This window comes from Ursus maritimus, unplaced genomic scaffold, assembly GCF_017311325.1.
Source record: "Ursus maritimus isolate PB19 unplaced genomic scaffold, ASM1731132v1 scaffold_10, whole genome shotgun sequence".
Classification (NCBI taxonomy): domain Eukaryota; kingdom Metazoa; phylum Chordata; class Mammalia; order Carnivora; family Ursidae; genus Ursus; species Ursus maritimus.
The window spans coordinates 66,398,151-66,422,088 of record NW_024423344.1 but is presented as its reverse complement, the minus strand read 5'-3'; the positions used below and the strand labels follow the sequence as shown (position 1 = coordinate 66,422,088).

Sequence of the window (23,938 nt, the reverse complement as noted above, 5' to 3'; positions counted from 1 at the left end):
ACAAAAAGACAAATGAAGAACCATATATATGGAAATTTAAAAAACTTATAATGCTAAATAACTCACGGGTTAAAGAAGAGATTTAAAAACACTTGGATATATACAATGGAATATTACTCAGCCATGTAATTAATGTAATTAATATTAATCAATTAATTAATTATTAATTTATTAATTCATCCCTCAGCCAAGGGATGAATACCCACCATTTGCATCGAAATGGATGGAACTGGAGGGGATTATGCTAAGTGAAGTAAGTCAAGCAGAGAAAGACAATTATCATATGGTTTCACTTATATGCGGAACACAAGGAATAACATGGAGGACATTAGGAGAAGAAAGGAAAATATGAAAGGGGGGGAATCAGAGGGGGAGATGAACCATGAGAGACTGTGGACCCCAGGAAACAAACTGAGGGTTTCAGAAGGGAGGAGGGTGGGGGGATGGGTTTGCCCTGCGATGGGTATTAAGGAGGGCACATAGTGCAAGGAGCAGTGGGTGTTATACGTAAACAATGAATCATGGAACACTACATCAAAAACTAATGAAGTACTACTGTATGGTGACTAACATAACATAATAAAAAAAAAATAAAATAAAAACACTTGGGGCCTAGTAATAATGAAAGTACTATCTATCAAATCTTGTGAGATACAGTAAAGTGGTTCTTTGATGGAAATTTATAGCCTTAATGTGTATACTGGAAAAGAAGATACAGGAAAATCCTGATCTTACCTCCTCCCATGGTCACACTGAGGCTGTAGCTACATATGGGACAATTCTCTCTTAAAAAAAAGTCTAAAGACTGGCTGAGTGATGACTACACATTGGGCAAATGAGAAGAAAATCACACTGAAATGGGTAGGAGAGGCTGGCACATAATCCCCATACCTGGCGCAGTGACCCACCACAAGGAGGGAACCCAAAATACAGAGCTTCTTCCTGAGTAGTGAAGGGTTTGAACCCCACATCAGAAAAAGCAAGACTAACTTGAAAAGGTATATGCATCCCCATCTTCACTGCAGCATTGGCCATATAGCAATAGCCAGTAGCCAAGATATGCAAACAACTTAAAGGTCCATCAGTGGATGAATGGATAAAAAAACTGTAGTGTATATATACATATATACACACGCACATATATGTAATGGAATATTAGCCATTAAAAAAAAATCTTGCCATTTGCGATTTGTGATGACATAGATGGACTTTGAGGGTATTATGCTAAGTGAAATAAGTCAGATAGAGAAAGAAAAATACTGTACGATCCCTCCTATTTGTGGAATTAAAACAAACATTTTTTAAAAGCAAGCTCACAGATGCAAAAAACAGATTGGTCAATGCCAGAGGTGGGGAGTTGGGAGGTGGGATATATGGATAAACTATTTTTGTTTTCGTTTAAATAAATTAAAAATTTTTTTAAAAAGGGAAGCATCCTACAATTTACCTGACCAGTGCTTCTCAAAAATAAGAAAAGCCTAAAAAACTCCCACAGCCAAGATGAACCTAAAGATACATGAAAACTATATGTAATGTAATATCCTGGATGGGGTTCTGGAAAGAAATAAGGACATTAGATAAAAACTAAGGTAGTCTAAATAAACTGTGGACTCTAGTTAATAACAACATATAACAAAAAAGAAAACCCTTGAATTTTTAAAAATCACATTACAAAATAAAATAAAATATATAGCAGAAAAAAGTCAAAAGAAACAGGTAAAATTAATTCTTAAAATGTATTTTACTTAATCCAATATATTAAAATACTATCATTTCAATGTATAATCAGGACAAAAATTGTTAAGATATTTTACCTTTTTTCATACGAAGCCTTTGAAATCTGGTGTATATTTTACACTTACAGCATCCAGCCTGGACACGTTTCAAATGAGCAATAGCCCCATGTGGCTAGTTGCTACCATATTGGTGATAGACAGTGGATTGTTCAGGGCAGCAATGGAGATGAGATTTGAGATTTTGTTTTATAGGTCATGTTGACAAGACTAGATGATGGTTTGGGTGAAGGGGTGATGGGAAAGAAGAGGAATCATGGAAAACGTTCAGATTTTTGGCCTGAGTGTACTAGTCTGCGTGTAGTCTTCGTGGTTGGGTCAGATTTACAGAGTGGCTATGCTGTGGATTCTCTAGACTTTTGCTTCACTGGTTCCTTCCCATTTCTTACGTTTCTCTTCAAATGTCATTTCTTTGGAAAGACCTTCCCTAACCACATGATCTAATCCCTACTTCTAGAACGCTGTGTTTACATTACCGTTTTACTTTTCTCTACACTCATCATCACTACCTGAAATTATCATTTTGATTATTTGCTTATTGTCTGTCTGCCCCACTAGAGCATAAGGTCTTGGTCTGTCTTGTGCCTTGTAATCCTCAGTACCTAGATCTGCGTCTAGTACAAACCAAATGCTTAATGCGTATCTCTTGAATGACTGAAAAGAATTTAGATAAAAAATTATAACTCTTACCAAAAACTTAAAAGATCAAATATCAAATATTTGAATATCAAACATTTCAAAAGTCAAAAGAGAATTAAGACACCTGTGTTAGAGAAAAAGCAAATTCTTAACACAACTCACAACATCCTATCTAGTTTCTAACATTAGCATTCAAGGAGTAATTCTAGACCACTGACTATGTGTAAGGCCCTATGCTAGGAATAAACGGTGATTTCCTCTTCATCAGATAAGATAGATGACCAGGCATAATTTTAAGACTAGGGTTTGCTTTGAAAAAGCAGAAGTGTAGGTACAGCATTATTTAGGATACATCTCCATGTATGGTCTATTCTCTAATCTCTTTCTCTTCTGGTTTATGTTTAGGTTGTAAGTTTTACAACTCTTACCATACTTCTGTGGTTAATCTAATGACTTTGAATGACAACATAATTTTCCAAAAATAACTTTTCCCATTTGAAGTAAGGGCAAGTGCTAGTTTCTTGCTGGGTTGACACTATTCTATCTTTTTACACAGTGGGAGAAAAGTCCCTTTTTCAGTTTGTGTAGTAGCGTGTACTGGAGATAGAATTTACTACTTACTTCTTGTGACCACTGGTGTAACCCTGAGCAGACTTCTGTCTTAACACCAATAGCACATCGTTGCACTGTCTCCACTACTAACTGAATATAGGAACAGTGTTTGGTTCATTTGGGTTTTAGCAGCACTCGGCACATTGCATAAAACATTGTGGGAACTCATAAAATGTTTGCAAATGAATGAACGATTGAATGGACTATAACTCTGCTTCTAAAAATCCTGTAACACAGAGAAGATGAAAACAAGGGAAAAGAATGGGGAGTTTCTCTACATCAAGGAGGAGGAGATACAGATATTTCTCTAAAACTGGCTTTATCCCCAGAAAAACTCCCAGCTCAAAAATAGTAGGTCTTCAATAGGCAAGGTAGGGGACAGCCTATGGGCTTGGACTTTAGAAGTGTCAGGAAGGATTTGGAAAATCAGATTTTCTATCAACTGACTGCTGCCTGAAATTTTACACCCAGGGTTTTAGTCCTTTGATGTGAAAGCCTTTTTTTTTCCCCCCAGTTAAAATATAAATGGGAGAAAGGCAGTTAAATTGTACTATATTTCTATAAACATTGTGGCATTCAGCTACGCTCACTTGGTGGGAAAAGAAAATAAGGAAAATAGAAGAAAAGAAGTTAAATGGCCCAAGTATGTGCCCAGAGTGAGCATGAGCAGGCCATGGGGATCCATCATATTTTGTGTCATACAGCAATTTTTTTTAATGCTAAAGTTAATCTCTTCACACCGTATACCATGACTAATAACAGCCTTCACAGTTACTAGATTCTTAAATTAGATTCAAATAATATCTTATTTTCAAGTGATTACAAGAATTTTCCAGACTTTGGAGCTGCATCCCTCATCTGTTTCCATCAATTTCTTCTGCTTCTCACACTATTACGTTCAGCAGTGGTTTGGGGCACACTGGGGAAGACAGAACAGTCACAGCGGAAGGCCCATCCAATCTCTCTTCTCAGCAGCCCGCCGGTTATTTTGTCAAGGAAAGTGATCCATCCTCCTTTTCAGGGTTATCTCCTCAAAACCCAGCTTCTCGCTTTTACAGAACAGTACATCCTCTTTTATTATTGTCCTAGTTAATGCTTCTCACACGGCTTCAGAAAATACGAGCGCTTAATGAGTAATTAACCACATTGAAATGGCTGCACGAGTTGAAAAAGAGAAATCTTGTTTCCTTATCGAAGTACCACCAGTGCAAATGGCACTGGTGGCAACATTGATTCACTTTACCACTGAATGAGAGAAGCTGAGGGACACATTTCAGGGATTCTTAGCCTTTTTATTTTCCTTGGCATGCCAGGTAGTTGAACAGAGGGAAACTAGTCCATAATGCAAGTTGCCTTGACTTCATTCTGTTGGGGATTGGTCTCTGGTATTTATTAGTTGTGTGTGTGTGTGTTTAATGAAGATTTTTGGCTATTTCCCATGCAAACTTTCCAACGAAAAGATGCTACGACATATGTAAATTATCTAAAAAATATTAATCTGTTGACATAATTAGGTTATATGAACAAGAGTGAGCTCCAAGAGTAAAATTGAATATGTCAGTTCTGCACTATATGCTGACAAAGTGAAGGGAGCTAAAATGCGCAGCTTATGGTGTTCTAAGGTTATGATTATGGTGCTCAAAAGAAAGCAATCCAAGTAAAATTATTGGGAAAGGAGACCAATCAATAGCATATGTTGCTGAGGTTTTTATACTGAAAACGCAAAGCTCCAGGGCTCAATGCTGTCTGTTTTAGGGCTGTAGATTGTCTGAAGCCTGAGTTTTTCTATCTGGATCTGTGACTAATGGAGTGAGGGTAGGGCTGAGGCTCAGTAAGACGTTGAACCCTGGCTTGGTGAATTCCCTTTGTGTGGGTTTGGGCCTCTCTATAGGACTCCTGAAAGCCTGGCTCTCCAAAAGCAGAAATAAAGACTACTAAGTTATTCAGGTCACTAGCTATCCATCCAGATAACTATCCTCAACCTATTTTGTGTTTTGTTTATCTGGGTTTTGTTTTGTTTTGTTTTGTTTTGTTTTACCCTATGGGGTTCCAGAAAGGACTGAAGTACATTTTATAAATACATATAAGATAACCTTAAATAAAAATTAGCTATAATGATACATTTTCTAATTTTAAGAGTTAAACGAGATCTCCCCAAGAAACTTGAACATTATCTGTCCAAAAAGAGCATTTATAGAAACGATATTTCACGTCGAAGTACATGTTAAAGCCTTCACCATGGCATTCACACTCTGTCTTGCTTTCTGTGTATGTGTATGTGTGAGGGGAGGGTGTGCCCGAGCCCCGCCCAGGTCTCACCAATTAAGAATCTGGGGGGACACAGGGGTGGGCTTGTGTTTATTGAGAATGTGTATATTTAACAAAGTCTTCTAGATGACCCTGACATGTGTTGACTATCAATGTGACATATTAATTCTGTATTTTCTGAAGAAAGAATTCATACTTAAAGTGATGATCCTGAAAATTACTACTGAAGATATTGAATAACCAGATTACTTACCTCAAATCCAGAACCTAGTTTAAATTCCATTTTTCATGTGTCCCTCAAACTAGAATTAATCTCTTTCCATAGTCCCCAAATATTGCATACTTTTCATATATACTGCAGTTTCTCTTGTGTTATGTTTATTTTATCTCCTTCTGTCATATAAACTCATGGCTGTTTGGGAAGCAGGCGAGAAGGACGGAGAAGGTACATTTTTGCCCCATCTTTCTAATCCCTGTAGTGCTTTGGCTAATCAATAGTATGCAAAACATGTTGATTGAATTAAATTAAATATGAAACGGTATTAAAATTATCACGTTTCAAATTATTGAATTATTGTATTGTCCTCTCTATTAAAGGTGTTATTTCTACTTTTATAATACTTAAAATCAATGGTGTTTTAAAACTGAGCAAAGCCAACTAAAATTGTAATAATATAATTGCTCAAAAAGCAGTAACATAGGCTTAAGGACCACAACTGATCACATCCTTTAGGTAATTATTTGTTAATTTTCAAGCCAAATCTTATATTAAAACACAAACTCTGAATTTGATAAAGTAAGGGAAAATACAGAAAAGCTCCTATCTGCTATCTCTCTGTGTGTAAATTCATTTATAAAATGAATCACATTAAGCTCTGTTTCAATAAAAAAATCACCAATTAGACAATTATAATTAGGTAAAAACAATTATTATTATTTTTTAAAGATTTATTTGTGTATTTGAGAGAGAGAGAGCATGTGCAAGAGACAGGGTGGTGGGGGGGCAGAGGGCAGAAGGATGGGGAGAGAAGGAGACTCCCTGTTGAGCAGGGAGCCTGACATGGGGCTTGATCCCCCCACCCTGAGATCATGACCTGAGCTTAAATCAAGAGTTGGAAACTTAACCGACTGAGTCACCATGGTGCCCCAAAGCACAAACAATTATAAAACAAATCACAAAGGCAAATGAATTTTGAATGATATGAGCCATCAAGTTTTAAAAAAATTAGGATAATTTAAAAAAACTTAATCATTTGGTATCGTTTTGTCTGTGTCCCCTTAAAATTTCAGGAGCTTTTCATGTTGCTTAGAAGTCAAAGATGTCTGAATGACAAGATTGGACAAGCTGCCTAAAGATATATTATTATGTCTTTAATCTCTTTATGAAAAAGACCCTCTCTTTCCAGTCTAAGGTCTGGTGTGGACAGGATAGGAAAACTTGGAGATGGTGAGAGGCACAGGGCTTAGGGAAGAATAGTCCGATGACAGCAGACAGGGTAAAAAGTAATGAACACCGGCTTCCCCGCTGTGAGTTCACAGTGGGTGCCTTGGGTGGCCCTCCTCATGAATTACATGATCTGATCCTCTGTACAGAAGTTTCAGAGGCACAGTTCAGTGTGCTAAGATGGCAGTACTTTCTACTCAGATCATGATGCTTCCCTGTGCCCATTTATGCCCAACTATATTCCCAAATGTATTGGGGAAAAACAGAAAATAGGCTTCCTCGGTACTAGAGAAATATAGTAAAAATGCGACAACCATTTTATACTCATATGTAGGTTCCTCTGGGAGTGTTTGCACAAGTCAGGCTCCTGAGGACCCATGTTTATATTTATTTGTTTATGTTCTCTTTGGTCATAGCTCACTGGCCCATCATGCCTACCTCATGGGCCAGCCAGGTTTGCTTCCTCCTGGGAATTTAGAATTGGAATCCAGAGGGCTGGGTACTTGAACTAGGAAGTGAACTAGGTTCTTGAACTAGGAAGCTACAATGGGGATGCCTTTTGGGGGGCTCTGTATACATATAAATCAGCAGAGAATGCTAATATACAGAGGAAAGCCAAAGAATGAAGCAGATTTATGTAGAGAGGTAGAGAAAAGGAGTAATGGCCCACTTTGTTCCCGAGGTGGTAGCTTAGTGCCTGAGGGTTTTCCACCTTATGAGGAGAGCCGATGGCATTTGCCACCACTGATGTGTCACATGATTCTCCCACTTCAACCTTATACTAAATTTTTCTTTACTTTAAGCTAACACCAGTTGATTTCTATTACTTACAACCAGAATATTCCTGACAAAGACAAGGTTATTCCATTAGGATGTGTTCCTTTAAATCTCTGTTAGGTTTACATCGGAAATGAACAGCATCCTGCTGTCAGTCTGTCACATTAATTATATGTTATAGCCCAAGCATTGTTCAGAACCTAACTATGATTATGACAATGACTTTTGGAGTTGTTGCCAGATGGTTAGTTAGAGGGTCCTGCTATATTCCCTGGAGGACATAACGTGTCCTTTCTGTAATGATGGAAATATTGTCTCTCAGGTATGTTATTATTTGCATTAATAACAAAATGCAATACAGATGGTCTAGGCAATAGACCAGTCATGCATTGTGAGGCCTGGGATGAGCTTATCTCACAGACCCAGGCATATGGGCCTCCAAGGGCTTGAGTGTTTCCTGCAGTCATTCATGTAGAAGGAGGTGTTTCGCTTCAACTTACCATTTTTGTTGTTATGTAGGTAATGTTCTTGTCCTCTGGAGAAACTAAAAATTAATATGGAATTATCTAGTTCCTCTGGAAGACAGCACCTGGCTTCCCCAGAAAACTGTTGGATTTTCTCCTGTGAATACAGGGAATTCTTTACTGTCCTATCTGCCAGGAAGGGCATGCAGGCCTTCTGGATTGTAGCCTATATCACATTTGTAAATTTGCCATCAACTCTAAAATAGCTTCATATTTAAATTTTTAATCAATTTGGAAATGAAGTGCTTAGACCATACAATTCATCATCCAAGTTTGGCCACTTTTGAGAGTAAAATGGGATGCTATTGATAGTAAAGCTAAGTCACCGAGCATAAACTGGGTTCGCCACAGGCAAACCGGATACTATTGTCACCCTCCTCTAGGCTTTATAGTCACGTCCTGAGTAACTTCTGTATTGTGAAGTCCAAAGTTTCTTGGCGTAATTTTTTTTTAAATTTATGAAACATTTTAATTATGTGCTCATGCAAAACCAGACAAGAACATATACAGGTGAATAAATGGTGATCGTGTTCAGAGAAATCAATTCAGCAAGTGGAGAAGGTCATTGTTGTACAATGAGCACAAAGATCACATGTGTGTGGTATAAGATTGGCCACTTTAGTGGGCCATTAGATTCAATCCCCTAATTTTAATGCAGCCATGTTGGTACCAATGGTAATAATAATCTAGCTAACATTATGCTACACGGAGTGCTATTTGTTTTATTTATTCTATCTTCACAGCTGGCATGGTTTTTGGACAAATCAAAATTTTAGCTGCTGTTTTGGAGAATTGTTCATAGTCTCACCACTAGTCAGAGGTTGTATAAACTGGGACTTCTCTGGGGACATCAGTTTCCTCACCATTAAGATTAAGGGGGTTGTACTCCATAGACCCTAATGTTTCAGCTATTACCGGTCTATAATCAGTAACAGATCCTTCAAAGATCTTACTTTTTTTGGAGAAATTTTAATTATTTTGATTCTGGTCCTTAATACAAAATAGAGAATATGCATGTTGATGAAAGACTATATTACAAATATGTTTTATACACAAATACTTAGTGTGAAAGCAATCTTAATGATGTATTTATAAAGTCACACTGGCAGCGTGACGTAGTATCCAGCACCTGGACTAGAATTCAGCTACTTACTTTCTCTCTGAATTTGCAAACATTACCTAGTCATCCTAAGCCTGAATGCCTTCAACTGTAAAATGAAAATAAGAATAGGTATTTTTTACTGATAGTACAAGGATTAAGCGGTATATGGTATGTGAAGTATCCACATATACCAGATAAGTAGATGTGTGCAATCAAGAAATAGTCTTTTTTCCTATCATTCCAGAATGATAACATCATTGCTGAATATTTATATCATAAATGTATGCTACATCTTCTTATAATTAAACTAAATATTGCCAGTGGACTTCTCTCTTCCCAATATTGACATTTCCTGTTAGAGGCAGTAATTACACTACATAAAAGCATATCCCTGATAATATATGTTATCAGAGTCAAACATACCTGTGCCCAAATGCTTCTCTCACCTTCCCCAAATGACCTTGCGAAGGTTACTTAGTCTCTTTCCTCATTTGTAAACAATGAATGAGTAATGTATATAAATCACATGGCCGAAATCCTAGTTTGCGGTCAATAATATACATGATCATTACTATTATTATAGTTAAGTTTGGAGAATAGAAGTCAAGCTGTCCATTTAACGTGGGGAACAGAGAGAACTGTTTCCATAAGAAGAGCTTTCTATAGGACACGTAGGCTACAAAAGTGTCTGTAAGTGAAAAATGGCAGTTGAGAGAACAAACCCACGGCACTCCATTCGCACTGTGCTGTTCCCACTGAGCAGAATCTCGTCCATGGTCATTGTTGAACCATCTGCCGCGGACAGGCCATGATGCTGTGACTCCAAAGACTCCCAACAGCTGGAGATTTACAGCCGGGTTGCAGTTATATGTCCCCGACACCACGTCCCCAACAATGAAATCAAAGGCTTTGATCAATGAACTCTGTAAACAGTGCTGAGTTGCTCTTAATCATTTTATTGATGAAACAGAGCAGTTTGATTAATACTAAACCAATTCTGCCTGAGCCCTGCTTGCTTCTCTTCTAAATGTTCTTTTGGGGGAATTCACTTCTACAGTTTGTTAAGAAATCTGTGTGCAGTTTTGATGATCACATTTAGAGAATTAGAACTGGGTTGTTAATTAGGACAGGCCATGTGGATGATGATGATGATTCATTTAATGTACATAAGAAACAGAATTAGCAACCTGACTTTATCTGCACTGTCTCAGTTAATACCAGTATTAAAAGAAAACATGACTTAGGCAATGGTCAGATGTATTGTTGTTTAGTAAAGATTCTGAATTTTCTGGCCTTTTCCCCAGACCTTTTCAACTGAGTCTTAAGTTTACTGTCCAATTCTTTTTAAGGGGAAGGATCTAGGTTTAGTATATTTTTGGTTAGCTTCTAGTCCCTAATTCATGAATTCAGCTGTTCCTTTAGGTCCTTGGCTGAGGTGGAAACTATGGGAACAATATGGGTGCTAAAACCCCAACCTGCCTCCATTCCCCAGGACCTGAACTTGTATCAGGCTGCCTGGTGGACAGCCTAAGCCTCTATCCTACTTTCCACTCTAGGCTTGAATTTCTTCTCTGTTTCTGTATCCAATGATTTCCTCTTCTATCTTCCAATTTGGGCATTGATGTAATTATATTTGATGTATTTTATCCAACATATATATGTCTGGAATGGGACTGAGGGCCCATCAGTTCAGTCTTCAGATGTCAGCATAAGTGAGGATTGGACTTCTCCTGATCTTCAAATCTCCCAGAATGCTGTGTCTGATGTTCGCCATGAACAGAATTGGCATGAAGAAACCAGAGCCAATACCTAAAATCACAGAGTCCGTCACAATATGATAGGTCATTTGGGAAAACAAAAGAAAACAAAGCAATTTTCTTTCTACCCTGAAATATTTAATAACTGGAATAAAAGCCATAAACTTTAACCTTTGATGGCAGTGAGACTGCAAATTTTAAACTTTGGGATGTACCTGGGATGATTTGTTTAACTAAGGGTATGCGCAAAAGGTCAGGGAGTATTGTGGGATGTTCACTCTTGAGTAGGAGTGTGGTGGTCACCCCAGCAAGATATGCCAACATCAACACAACCCTCTTGGCACATGGAGTGTGGTTAGGGTAGGGATGTATGCTTACCTTTGTAGTATCAGGGTTCCTACCAGTATGTCACACTGTTCTCGGTTTCTCAAGTTCTAGTCGTTTTTTTTTTTTTAAAGACTTATTTATTTGAGGGAGCGAGAGAAAGCGAGAGTGTGTGTGAGTTGGGGGGAGGGGCAGATGGAGAGAATCTTCAAGCAGACTCCCCACTGAGCACGGAGCCTGATGCGGGCTTGGTCTCAAGACCCATGAGAGCGTGACCTGATGGGAAACCAAGAGGCTGACACTTAACTGACTTAGCCACCCAGGCGCCCCTCAAGTTCCACAGTCTTTAAACATTTTTTATTTGGTACCCTTAATTATACTACTTAGTACCTTAACTGTCTTCTGACAAAACATGAATCTCTGTAGAAGCATCTTGTTTCCTTAAACACGAACATTCACATTCACACAGGGTTTTCCTGTTTCTGTTTTCCCTGCAGGTGGAGTTGGCTGGCTCTCCAGGGCTCGGTGACAGCACTGGGCAGTCTGAGTCAGGCTGAGCTCTGACAGGGACTGATGAGACCTGGAGCAGCAGGAATGTGCACAGACTCACAATATTCTTTTCTTTTTTCTTTTTTCCTTCCTGGTGTTTAAAAAGTGTCAGGTTACATTGTGAATAAATCCATATTGGAAGGTTATTAAAGTGAGTGAGCACCGCTCTGCCAACCGCATAAATTCACAGGGTCCCAGAGGAAAAGCTAGCTGAGGATTGTTTCAGGATGCTGGGACCAAGAGTCGGGCCTCCCTGTGTTCTGCCGCCTCTAACAGAATGAGAGAAGGGAGTAAGGTACTTACACCAAAGTGAGATTTTCACGTACTTCCACTGCCCCCTTTGCCTCCGCCCTTAGCACTCCCTTGTGAAAAAGGCAGGTGAGGAGACAACCCAGGTGTCCTTCAACAGATGACAGATGGGGTCTAGCTATACAATGGAATATTTTTCAGCCATGAAATGGAATGGAATTCTGACACATGCTACAACGTGGAGGAACCTTGAAAACACTGCTCAGTGAAATAAGCCAGGCACAAAAGGACAGAAATGTTGTCATTCTGCTTATATGAAATATTTAGAATTGGAAAATTCATAGACATAGAAAGTAGACCAGAGGTTACCAGGGGTGGTAGGAGGGGTTGGGGAATGATTGTTTAATAGGTACAGAGATTCTGTTTGGGGTATGAAAACATTTTGAAGATGGATATTGACAATGATTGTATGACATTGTGAGTATCATTAATGCCCCTGAATTGTCATGTAAAAGTGATTAACTTGACAAGTGTTAGGCTATATATATTTTCACACACACACACACACACACACACACACACACACACACAGAGAGGCAAGTTAAGGGGACTATGAACTCTGGAAAGATGGAGTGAAATACTTTTTCTATTTCTCCCACCAAGTACAGCAAAAACTCTGCATATGACATATCAAACTTAAGAAGGCTCTGGAAGATGGAGAGAAGGCAAACCTTCCAGGGGCCTTGAGACCCAAGGAATGACCCAGCTGTGAGTTCCTTGGGTTTTCTTTCTGCCTCATGTGCCCCACACTGGCTTCTGGAGAAGTCAGCAGCCTGGAAACACCAACAGTCACAGACAAAAAAAATTTTTTAAAGCCTTAAGAAAAGTTGACTTGGCATTGATAGTGCTGGTGCCAAATCTGATGGAGGAGGGTCCAGGCTGGAGCTGACAACAGGGCTCCTCAGTCTCTAGGCCTTGAGAACAGCCCCTGGGTTTGGTGTGGCCACAGAACCTGCTGAAAGAGTCTCAGAGACATCCGCCGACTCCCCCAAGCCCCCTCTTACTCAGTGCAGAGCCTTTGCTTTCAGCTAAATTTTCACTCTTCTCCAATCTTTCCAGAAAATTTTTCAAAGACTGGTTTGATACCATATGCATTTGGGACTTCTTGGTTATTGTAGCTCAGTACAATGCCTGTAGAGACCTAGCGATCTCAGGTCACTATATCCAAAGTACATATGGTTACTTGAAGAATTTATACCTAGAACCATCAATATTGTGGCATATTTAAACCAGAACCCAGGAATTCCAAAATTCAATCCATCATCTCTGGTAAAGATTAGTTAACTTTTAACCCTATGAGAAGAACAAAGTTTACAAAGTTTAGCAACTAAAAGGAAACTTTATGCTCTTCCATAAAGAAAAAGGATAGAGGGGGCGCCTGGGTGGCTCAGTTGATTAAGCATCTGCCTTTGCCTCAGGTCATGATCCCAGGGTCCTGAGATTGAGCCATGCATCGGGCTCCCTGCTCAGCAGGACGCCTGCTTCTCCCTCTCTCTCTCTCTCTCTCTCTCTCTCTCTCTCTCTCTCCCTGCCACTCTCCCTGCTTGTGTTCTCTCTCTGTCAAATAAATAAATAAAATCTTTGGGAAAAAAAAGAAATAGGATAGAGAGTGGGATAAAGGCCGGAGGCTGAGTTTCATTGTCCCTCATATCTTTGCTGCATTGGACAAATCACTAAACTCTCTTCTCTGGGCTTTTTTCTAATCTGTAAAATGGGAATGATAATAATAAAGATTCTTCTAAAGATTTTTTTTTAAAAGTTAGGTTAGTTGCTTACAAGTCCATTACAAACAACTTTTGTAAACCCTTGGAAGGTAGAAACTTTCTTCATTTTTAGAATATTCCAGAAAACTTAGTCTCCTGCCTTGTAGACACTCAGAGAGGACTTCACCAACCACAAAAGAGTCCCACACTGAGCATTCAGCACTAGCACTTAAGCACTCTCTGAGCTGCTGTGGGTCTGGCAAAATTCATCTTTTCATCCCTGGGGCCCAGAGATCCACACTGCCGGGTCACAGAGCCTGTTCTTGATGGTTTAGTGGCCTAACCACTCTCTAATTCTGGGCTGGAATGTCCGTGTGGCAGGGCCAACGGGCACAGCTCTTCACCAGGGGCCCTAAGAAACAATCACATCATCCCTTATTTATATATATTCCTGGGGGGATCTCAGGATTATCCTGGTTTCCTCAAATCTAATTGAACCATGAAACCACCCTATGGAGTGGACTTTTTATCCCTATCTTGCAAGTTATGAAAGCTGAAGGGTTAAGTGATTACACTTACTAATTTAAGCCTGGGAGGGTATAAGCAGAGTTCAACGCTTACTCCATATTTTATTCACTGGGTTCTGCTCTCTTGGTACCAAAGAAGAATTTACTGCTTATGTCCCTCGTGCTTGTTTTTTTATTCCCCCTTCTCTAGTTATCTGAGGTACTTTACTTTAATTCCTGAAATCACAAGGTAGTAGATAGACTTTAGTGTAAAAAAACTGTACTCACAGTGATTACTTTTTGAGGGATCTAGATATTAAGAAAACCTCTAGATAAGGACAGGTAACAGAATTTTCTTGGTCTATACTCCAATTTCAGTTAGGCAGTGGTTTGTTAAAATGTATTTATAGGACATCCTAAGTCAAGAGTTAATGAAATTTGTCATTTATTTCGTCTGCTTTAAAAGGATAACCGCACAACTTCATTCTTGGGTGTCTTCTCTTGGTTATTTGCATGAATTATTTATCTTACGTCTGGAAATTTAATACATGTCATAGAGCTGCAGATTACACAATCCATCTTACGTTTTGTAGTTTGTCGTCTAAATGGGTAATCAATCTCAGCTATTAGTTTTATTTATTAAACCCAGCTCAAGAAGTAGAGGTTTGACCCCATTTTACATTATGCTAAAAACATAGATATGGTTAGCCCAAGATGTTGGATGCAGTGAAGGTAGGAAGAAAACCAATTTAAGGGAAAGGTGAATTAACACGTGCTATGCCAATCCTGCATGTCAGGATCGTGGGGGGAGAGTAACGTATTGCCCGTGCCAGGGCAGAAATCCGGACATGCTGGCCAGCAGGTAAAAGCATCGAATTAAATAATGGTTTCAAAAGTCATTCTGAATCAGCGAAACACACTGGAAGCTTTAAGAAATGGGCAAAACCCACTGGCTACCTGTTATCTGATATATATATATTTTTATAATGCTTTTTTCCATCACAGGATCCTCAAGCCAAATATATCAGAATGCCTCATTAGCTTAGTTAGTAAGTCCAGTGACAGACTGCCCAGAAAAACGAGTAATGAAATCCTTTCTGAGTTGGCTTTCTCATGGCTGCCTTTCATTCGAAGGGAAGAGCACAGAATAAAGGAAGGGAAGGTTTTGACCCTGTGACTGGGCATCTGAGTTCCGGGAGGGTGGTGGAAGGAGGAGGAGTTACAAAAATAGAAACTGAATTAAAAAATTTTGGGACACACTCATAGGTGTTCACATCTTTTTTTTTTTTTTCCTCTCTTCCTCATATCATGACCTACATTTATCACCCACCTTCTTCTTCTTTTTTTGTTTGTTTTACGGATTTTATTTATTTACTTGAGAGAGAGTGAGAAAGAGCACAGAGGGGGAGAGAGAAGCAGATTCCCCCACTGAGCAGAGAGCCCAAAGCAGGGCTCGATCCCAGGACCCTAGGATCATGACCTGAGCTGAAGGCAGGCACTTAACCAACTGAGTCACCCAGGTGCCCCTATCACCCCACTTCTTAAAACAGTCTGCAATTTAAAGGTTTCCAAACTGCTAAATAATTAACTTTTATTAAATAGAACAGTATGAAGAAGCCCAGGAACTTGGCCACCAAATGTCTTGCGGATAGAGAGAGGAGAGGGTGCCGTGTCATAAGGATTGGCTTTTAAAGCTGTTTTCTAAAAACAGCAGCAAAGCCTTTGTGTGCACTGCTTCCCTCCGTCTGGAACATTCCCTTTCCTCATCCTCCCTGCGGCCTGTCCCTTTAACTCCGACTCAACCTTCAAATGTCAGGGGGCATGTCTTTTCGGAGAAAGCTTTCTAGTTCTCCAGACTAACTCAAACCCCTTTGTCGTATAGAGTCTCATATACTTTCCACAAGACCTTCTTTCATTGCAGTCACATTTATGTTTATCCAGGAAATAATTTTTTTGGTATCTGTCTCTCCTAAGGGAAAGTCAACTCCAAGAGGTTAGGGGCCATGCTTGCTTTTTCTCATCATTTGCCTCTAGCTCTTAGCGCAGGGCTTGGAGCATAACAAGAATTCAACTAATATTTGTTAAATAAATGGCTAAAAAGCAGGAGCAATTTTGCTCTTGCATTTGGTGGAAGAGGAATGCAAAACACAACTTTTGTGCTTTTCCAAACCATGATGGAAGCAGTATTCTTGTGATCGATGCAAAGGGACGAGTTCTCTGTGGTATTTTAGCTCTGGGATGACCAGGTAAACAAACAGCAACTTCACAAGAAGAGTGTCTGGCTAGTTTGGAAGTGACCGTGAAAGGTGTTTTCATGGATGATTCGTTACTGTGCAACGAATACATAACTGACTTTAACATTGACAGCAATTTTCTATCATTTGGTTGACAGGAGAGAGGAGAGAATTGAGACGGACCCGTTGTGATTGAGCACCTTGGTTATTTATAACTGTATCATTCCTGCTCTTTCCACCATTGTCACATCTGCTGACCTTCCTGACATATTTCATTGCTCTCATGCAACAGGAGAGGTAAGCCACTGGACCATCTTGTGGAGATTAGGGTATGAGACTTCCTTTTGTTCCATGACCTCCCTTCCCTATCCCCATTGTGGCCTTTAGTTCCTTTTTCCTTTGTCAGGGAAGGTGTCACCTATGGGTTTCCTCTTCAAAACTCAAAGGAAATTCATAATTTAGTTCCTTTTCAGCTTGCCACTTGGCTTAGTGACAAAACCCAGCTATTGTTTTCAAGATAAATATAAAATCGAGTGGCAAAAATTGAGATGAGTAAGAAGCTCCTTTGGTTCTTGTGGTTCCTTTTCATCTCATCTTCAATTAATTCAACACATGCTTGTTGCATGTCTTTGATACAGAAGGCACCGTGTATGTGTTGGCTAATAAAAAAAAAGACTCACAGTCTAATGGAGAAGCAAAGATATAGTTAGCATTATAAAGCAGACGGTGATAAGTATTAAGATAGACAAAGAATGTGTTATAGGAACACAGGGGAAGGGAAGATTAATTCCAATTTAAGGATTTTGTAAGACTGTGTGAAGGATTTGGACCTTGAAGATGGGTTTTTAATAATGGGGAATATTTCAGTGGGCTTAAAAAGGAAGAGGGTTGGGGCACCTGGTGGTTCAGTCGGTTGAGCAGCTGGCTCTTGATTTCGGCTTAGGTCATGAACTCAGGGTCCTAGGACTGAGCCTTTTGTGGAGTCGGGCTCCGCGCTTAGTGGGGAGTCTGCTTGAGGATTCTTTCTCTCTCTTCCTCTGCCCCTTCCCTTGCTCTCTATCTCAAAAAAAAAAAAAAAACCCAAATAAATAAATAAATCTTAAAGAAAAATGAAGAGGGTCTTCTAGGCAGAAGGAATAAGGGAAACCTAGACAAGAAGACAGGAAAACACAGAAAATGCTTTAGAAATATATAATAATACTGTGTAGCTGGAGTTCCCAATGTTTGGGGATAAAACAAGAGATAAGGTTATAAATGTACATTGAATCTATAGAATAGACCTTGAATGTTTTGCAAGACAGTTGAGACTTGATTCTATAGATAGTATCTGTTCAGGAAATGTTACCATTATCAGAATCTTAGTAAATTCGAGTATGTAAAAAGTAATACGGCTTTAGTAAGCTAGGTGAAATTCTATTCCGATGAGAGATTAGCAGGGAGGTGGCCCAATTTTTAGGGGCCATCTTATGTCTGTACAGTTACTCTCTAGGGTTTTTGGCATTACTCTACTTGGGGCAGGTACCTAGGCTCTGTTGGGAAGGAGGTAAATGATACTCAGGTCGCATAAACATGTGTTATCTGCAGAAGCGGCTGGCTGCCCAGTGTCGTGGTTGGTAAGGGCTGGATCCTTGAGCCCCAAGGAAGGCAACAAAGAGGAACAATGCCTGTCTCTGTTTCCTTGAAGGTCTGCCCGTGCTTTTTCAAGACTCATAACATGACTCAGCATTGTTCATGGAGTTTGATATTCATTTTGGCTTTGTAGAATTTGTTAGTGGAATTTCCTCCCATGGTCTGGCAATAGGATGCCTGACAGTCTTTGTTTTCATTCTTTGTTTCTTTCTGAGTGTCATTTATATTTTAGTGTAAAGTTGAGGAAGGCTGAATCTTGGGCTGCTATCCAGAAGTCATATTAGACCAGAAATGAGCACATTATTTTCAAGTTCCTTTTGGTGATTTCATTGTTCCACAATAATAGAAATAATAAGAAAATAACATGATATATTTTTGTCTGTAATTATTTACAAATATCAGAGAAGACAAAGGGGGGTGGAAGATTATCTGGGCCACTGTTATAGCAGTCCAGAGGGGAGAGACTCAGGACCAGAACTCAGGCCACTGTGGTGGGGCAGAGAGGACGGACAGGAGAGTTGCCAGATGGGTGGAATATGTAGAGGTTTATTGTTGATTGGATGTGGCTGCTGAGAGAAAGGGCAAATTTACAGTATTACCCAGTTTTCAGTATTACCCAGTTTATGGTATTACCCAGGTGTCTGCCTGAGACAGATGAATGTGCCACATCAAGAGGATGAGAAGTGTGAGAGTAAATAAAGCTTTTCATGAGACCAACCATGAGTTTATTGTGGTTGTGCTGGGATTGAAGGGCTTGTGAAGCTTTCAGGTGGGTATACAGGCAGTGGGTGGAAAATGTATGCAGTAGGTCTCGGGAGACACATCTGGTTCAGATTTGCTGGTCATTATTATGCTACTCTTTTTTGTTTGTTTGAAGATTTATTCACTTATTTTAGAGTGGGGGGAGGGGCAGAGGTAGAGGAAGAGAGAATCTTAAGCAGACTCCATCAGGCTGAGCGTGCAGCCTGATGCAGGGCTCTATCTCACGACTCCAAGATCACCACCTGAGCCAAAACCAAGAGTCAGACGCTTAACTGACTGCACCACCCAGGCGCCCCTAGAATGCTACTCTTTATGCCAAGGAATTGAATGTATTTCCCAAGGGTGAGCGTGTAGATTATTCAGATAAGAGGGCCGGGGTCAAAAGCTTTAAGACCATGATGCGCAGTATGAACAGAAAAAGAGGAGAACACCAGGATTATGAGAAGGAAAGCCCATGAGCATGAGACAGAAGGACAACCTGGAGACTGGGAGAGCTGAGGAAGGAAGGAAGGAAGGAAGGAAGGAAGGAAGGAAGGAAGGAAGGAAGGAAGGAAGGAAGGAAGGAGAGTTCCCATTCAGAAATGGTTAAATGAGCTAGATTGAGAAATACCTACCCTCCATTTACACCCATGGAAATGGTGGCTAAAATACACATTTTGCCAAATACTTGGCAGAACCCTAAGGAATATTTTCTGCTTACTGGGAGGGAAGTCAGCTAAAGTAGTGAACAGAAGTCGACGCATTAGGATTGCTGTTTCTCCCAAGGAAGTGAGTGAATTTCCCAAGGGTGAGCATGCAGACTATGAATATATGAGGTCAGGGATGCTGCAAACAATCCATTCGGCTCCCAGGGCAGGAAGCATACCTTAGCTAGTGGGTTTATAAGGCCCCCGAGGGTGGGAGTCATGTCTGTAAACTCCCTGTCTAGTGGGGAGCCAGGACCCAGAGAAGGAACTGTCCTGCGTGGTCCTGAATGACTCGGCCCACTGGCCTCATAAGGAAGCTGGAATTACTCCATTGGCCATGGACACTGGGTGGGAAAAGAAGCTCCTGAGCGCGGAACAGCACGGAAGACAGTGGTCCTGAGGGCCGGCTCAGGAGAAAAGGTTCGTAGCGCTGAAGAGACGCACCGACACGGGAACACCGCTTTAACACCACATGATGCAGTCTCTCGGGCTTCGAAAGAAATGTTCAGAATGTTCGAAGGGATAAAAGAAAGAACAGGGTCCCTACTTCGGGAACTGGACATTTTTGGGAAAAAGAGCATGGACATTTGAAAAAAGAAGCATGCAGACATTTTATTTTATTTTTTAAAAATGTATTTATTTATTTTAGGGGGGAGGGGCAAAGGGAGACAGAGAGAGTCTCAAGCAGATTCCGCGCTGAGCTCGGAGCCGGACAGGTGGATCGATTTCATGACCCGAGATCATGACCTGAGCAGAAACCGAGAGTCGGGTGCTTAACCGACCGTGCCACCCAGGCGCCCCAGCATGCAAACATTTTAAGCAACGAAAGATGTTGTCATTAAAATAAAGATTGATAGATAGATTAAACAGGAGAGCAGATGCAGATGAAGAGAAAATTAGTGAATTGTAAAATATACCTGATGAAACCACACAGAATGTAGACCAGAGAAATAAAAGAGCTGGAAAATATGAAGAAAGAAATGAAGAAAGACGGAGGATAAGATGAGAAGCTTCAATACACAGCTAATAGAAGTTCCAGAAACAGGAAGTAAAAAGTATGGTGGAGAAACAATAATAAAAGAATTATCAGGAGTATTTTAGAGCTAGGTTTGAAAAGGCACATAGAACCCCAAACAAGATAATACAACATCTCGAAACATTATATCAAAATTACAAAACTTCAAAGATAAAGTGGAAACAATATAAAGCTACAAGAGGTAGGACGGGTTATAAATAAAGGAACAAATCGAATGGGCAGTTGACTTGTCACTTGTGATCTCTCAGTTCATAGAGACAGAAGACAAATGAAATATTTTCAAAATGCTGGGGGACAGTTAACCTGTGTATCCACCTATAGGTCATGCAAGAAAAAGCAAATAGTTTGATACATTTCTAAGGAAGATTATTCCTCATTGATTCTTCTAGAGGGAACTGCTAAGGGATTCACATCACCTAAAAAGAAACTGAATCCAGAAGGAAGGATTAGGAAACCAATACATATAGAAAATCAATGTCTGAGCAGGCACTGCAGACCAGTGGGGAAAAGATACATGAGTCAGTAAATGGTGTGTAGCATTCCATTATTCTCAAGGGAAAAACAAAATGAAATTGGATCCCTGCTTCTCTCTATATACAAAAATCAATGCTCAGTGGAATAATTTGCAAGGCAAAATTATTACAGATGAAAATTTAGGAAGATATCTTTATGACCTCAAAGGAAGAATTTATTATACAGCAAAGAAAAAGCTTGATAAATTTGACTGTGTTCAAAATGAAAAAAAAACCTCTCCCCCTTCAAAAAAAATCGGTATGCAGAATAATTTTCAGAAAACTCAAATAGCCAGGAACTTAGAAGAAAGAAGCTTAATGGTACTAGTAATTGGAGAAATGCAAATTAAGTTACAATGGGATAGCAGACTAGCAAAACATGGAAATGGACAATATCAAAGGTTGGACAGGATTTGGCATAAAAAACTGGAAATAACTAATGTCCACTCATCATAGTAGATGGAATTTACAGTATTTACTAATCAGGACATAAGTTATAGTATATTCACACTGTGGAATGGTACAGAGCAGTGAAAAAGAATGACCATAAACTATGTACGTGTGCGTGGATAACTCTCACACGTAATGCCGAGTGAGTAAACCAAGTTGCAGGAGAGTACATATCATATGACATCATTTATATAAAGTTAAAATTCAAAGCAGTATTACATGTGGTCTGAGGATACAGACATGTTAAAATTATGAAGAGAGGCATGGGAATGGTGTAGTTCAAATTCAGGAGGGAGAGTTACGTGATCTAGAAGCGTTCAAAGGGGTCTCCCCTGCATTGGACGTGTTACTTATTAGGCTAGGAGGCAAGTACATGGCCATTTGTTGTTTTATTCTGTATACCTTCTTAAGTCTCAACTAATGCATACTGCTTTTCTAAAATGAAAAGAGTAAATCAGAGATGAGGGAATGGAGATGGCAAGTGAGGACTATTCTTTCCACCTTTTTTTTTTTTTTAACCGGGAAGGGAAGAAAAGAGAATGTGTTCTGTTTCTTGACACGAAATAATCTGGAGGAAATTGCAAGTCTGTGCAGTTGTGTAGACAAATTGACATGGGAAACTGCAAAATGATGAGCTCAAAGCCAACCTATTCAACTTTGTGAAGTACTTTTAATTATTTGGAAGGTGCCAGGTACAAGGTCTAAGTCATGATATACACAACTTGGAATGATACTGAATTATTAGGAAACATAAAGCTCTACATTATTTTTTTCCTTTATATTCTTTCTTCTTCTCTAACTAACCTAGCCTTTTGAGAAGAACCAAAAGGATACATATAGAAAGAAGATCAAAATTAAACATACTGGAAAAAATTAAACATATGGAATCATTGAAGATATTTATAAAGTCTATTCTTCCAAAGAAGCTGAAATTTGATGATATGAAGGTCTGAAAACCTGCCATCCAAAGGTAGATTGTTTGAGGTTGAATTTTTTTGTTTATTGTTTTCAATTCCAGGCACTAAACTGGGTATCTTTACATATCTTATTTCATGTATTCACCATAAAACTTGCAAAAATGAAGGAACTCACCAACAGCATGCATATCTCTTTAGTAGATATGGGTAGATATTTATAAATGTGTGTTAAAAATTATATGCTTTAATTGTCTCCTCTTTAAAACTAAATCAGTCCTCCTCTGAGTAGGGTACAGTGTGTTCTGTACCAAACGAGAACCCCTGCTTGGAACAAAGGTGTTGCTGAATAGCTCTGCCAGAGACCTTTATTTCAAAGGCAGAACTTGATTTCACAGGAAATGTGAATCTGAAAGTATTTTACTAGTAATTAGCTTTTAAAATAGAAGAGGCTTCATATTCTTCACTTACGCTTGGAAGCTGCACAGAGAATCTGTGGGGGTTTTTTCTGACTTGCATTAAAGTGTTAGGAACAAGCTATAGACTGGCTGCGGAACTGAGATATACCAAACTTGGCCTTCACTTGAGACAGCAACTTCAGCGTAGTCTTGGGGAGGCAGTGAACCCAGAAGATAAGTAAACTCTAAACGTTCTCAGCAGGTGTTGTCCCAGTCTAGGCCACCCCAATCCCCTGATATTTTTATCCCCACTTTCAGTGAAATTTTAGAAGAATTAGTGATCATAATAGCATTTACTAAATGTTCGATCTCACTGTCCCCATTTAGAGATGGTAAAACAGGGACAGAGAGGCTAAGAGTCTTACAGAGGCTGACAACTAGTAAGTGTCCAGAGTCAAGTTTAAACCCAGGCAAGATGATTTCCAAGCCACTCGCTTAACCGCCATGCAACACCTCTTGCCATATTTGAAGACATCAAACCAAGGCACTGGTGTGAGTTACTGATATAAATAGATTCTATCACCGTTTCTGTTATCACTCTGGCTGCCGTTATCACAGGTGAGTTGGGGCTTAGATCTTTACCCCTCTTTACCTATGCAATACGCTACTAGGTAATAATGCTAAATAGTTCCCTAAAATGATGATACCAGTTTAAACTCCCAACAACCCTGTAACTCTTGTTCCATATTTAAAGTGTTTGCTGCTCTGAAAGATGTGAAATTATATCTCATGTGGTTTTAAGTTGCATTTCCTTGATTATTGAAGCAGTGGAACATTTCTCACATGTTTTTGGGCCATGTATACTCCCTCTTCTGTGAAATGTCTGATCATGCCTTTTGCCCATTTTTATATTGGGTTGTTTTGCCTTTTTTTCTTATTGATTTGTAAGAGCCTTTTACATATGCCAGATACTAATCTTTTATCTCTTATATATGTATCTAATACCTTCT

The 23,938-nt window shown here is 39.4% G+C and overlaps 1 long non-coding RNA gene across 2 annotated transcripts in view; it reads left to right on the top strand.

Annotated features, from left to right (window-relative positions):
• LOC103657588 overlaps positions 1 to 22,670 on the top strand; it is a 30,143-nt gene extending 7,473 nt beyond the window's left edge. The window contains exons 3-4 of one of the 2 annotated variants that reach the window (XR_566904.2): positions 16,700 to 16,838; positions 22,425 to 22,670. This is a non-coding gene — a long non-coding RNA (uncharacterized LOC103657588). Of the gene's footprint in view, positions 1 to 11,737; positions 11,934 to 16,699; positions 16,839 to 22,424 lie in introns of those variants that run through there. The other variant, XR_566903.2, reaches the window with a different exon arrangement.
• The last annotated feature ends 1,268 nt before the right edge of the window (positions 22,671 to 23,938 follow it).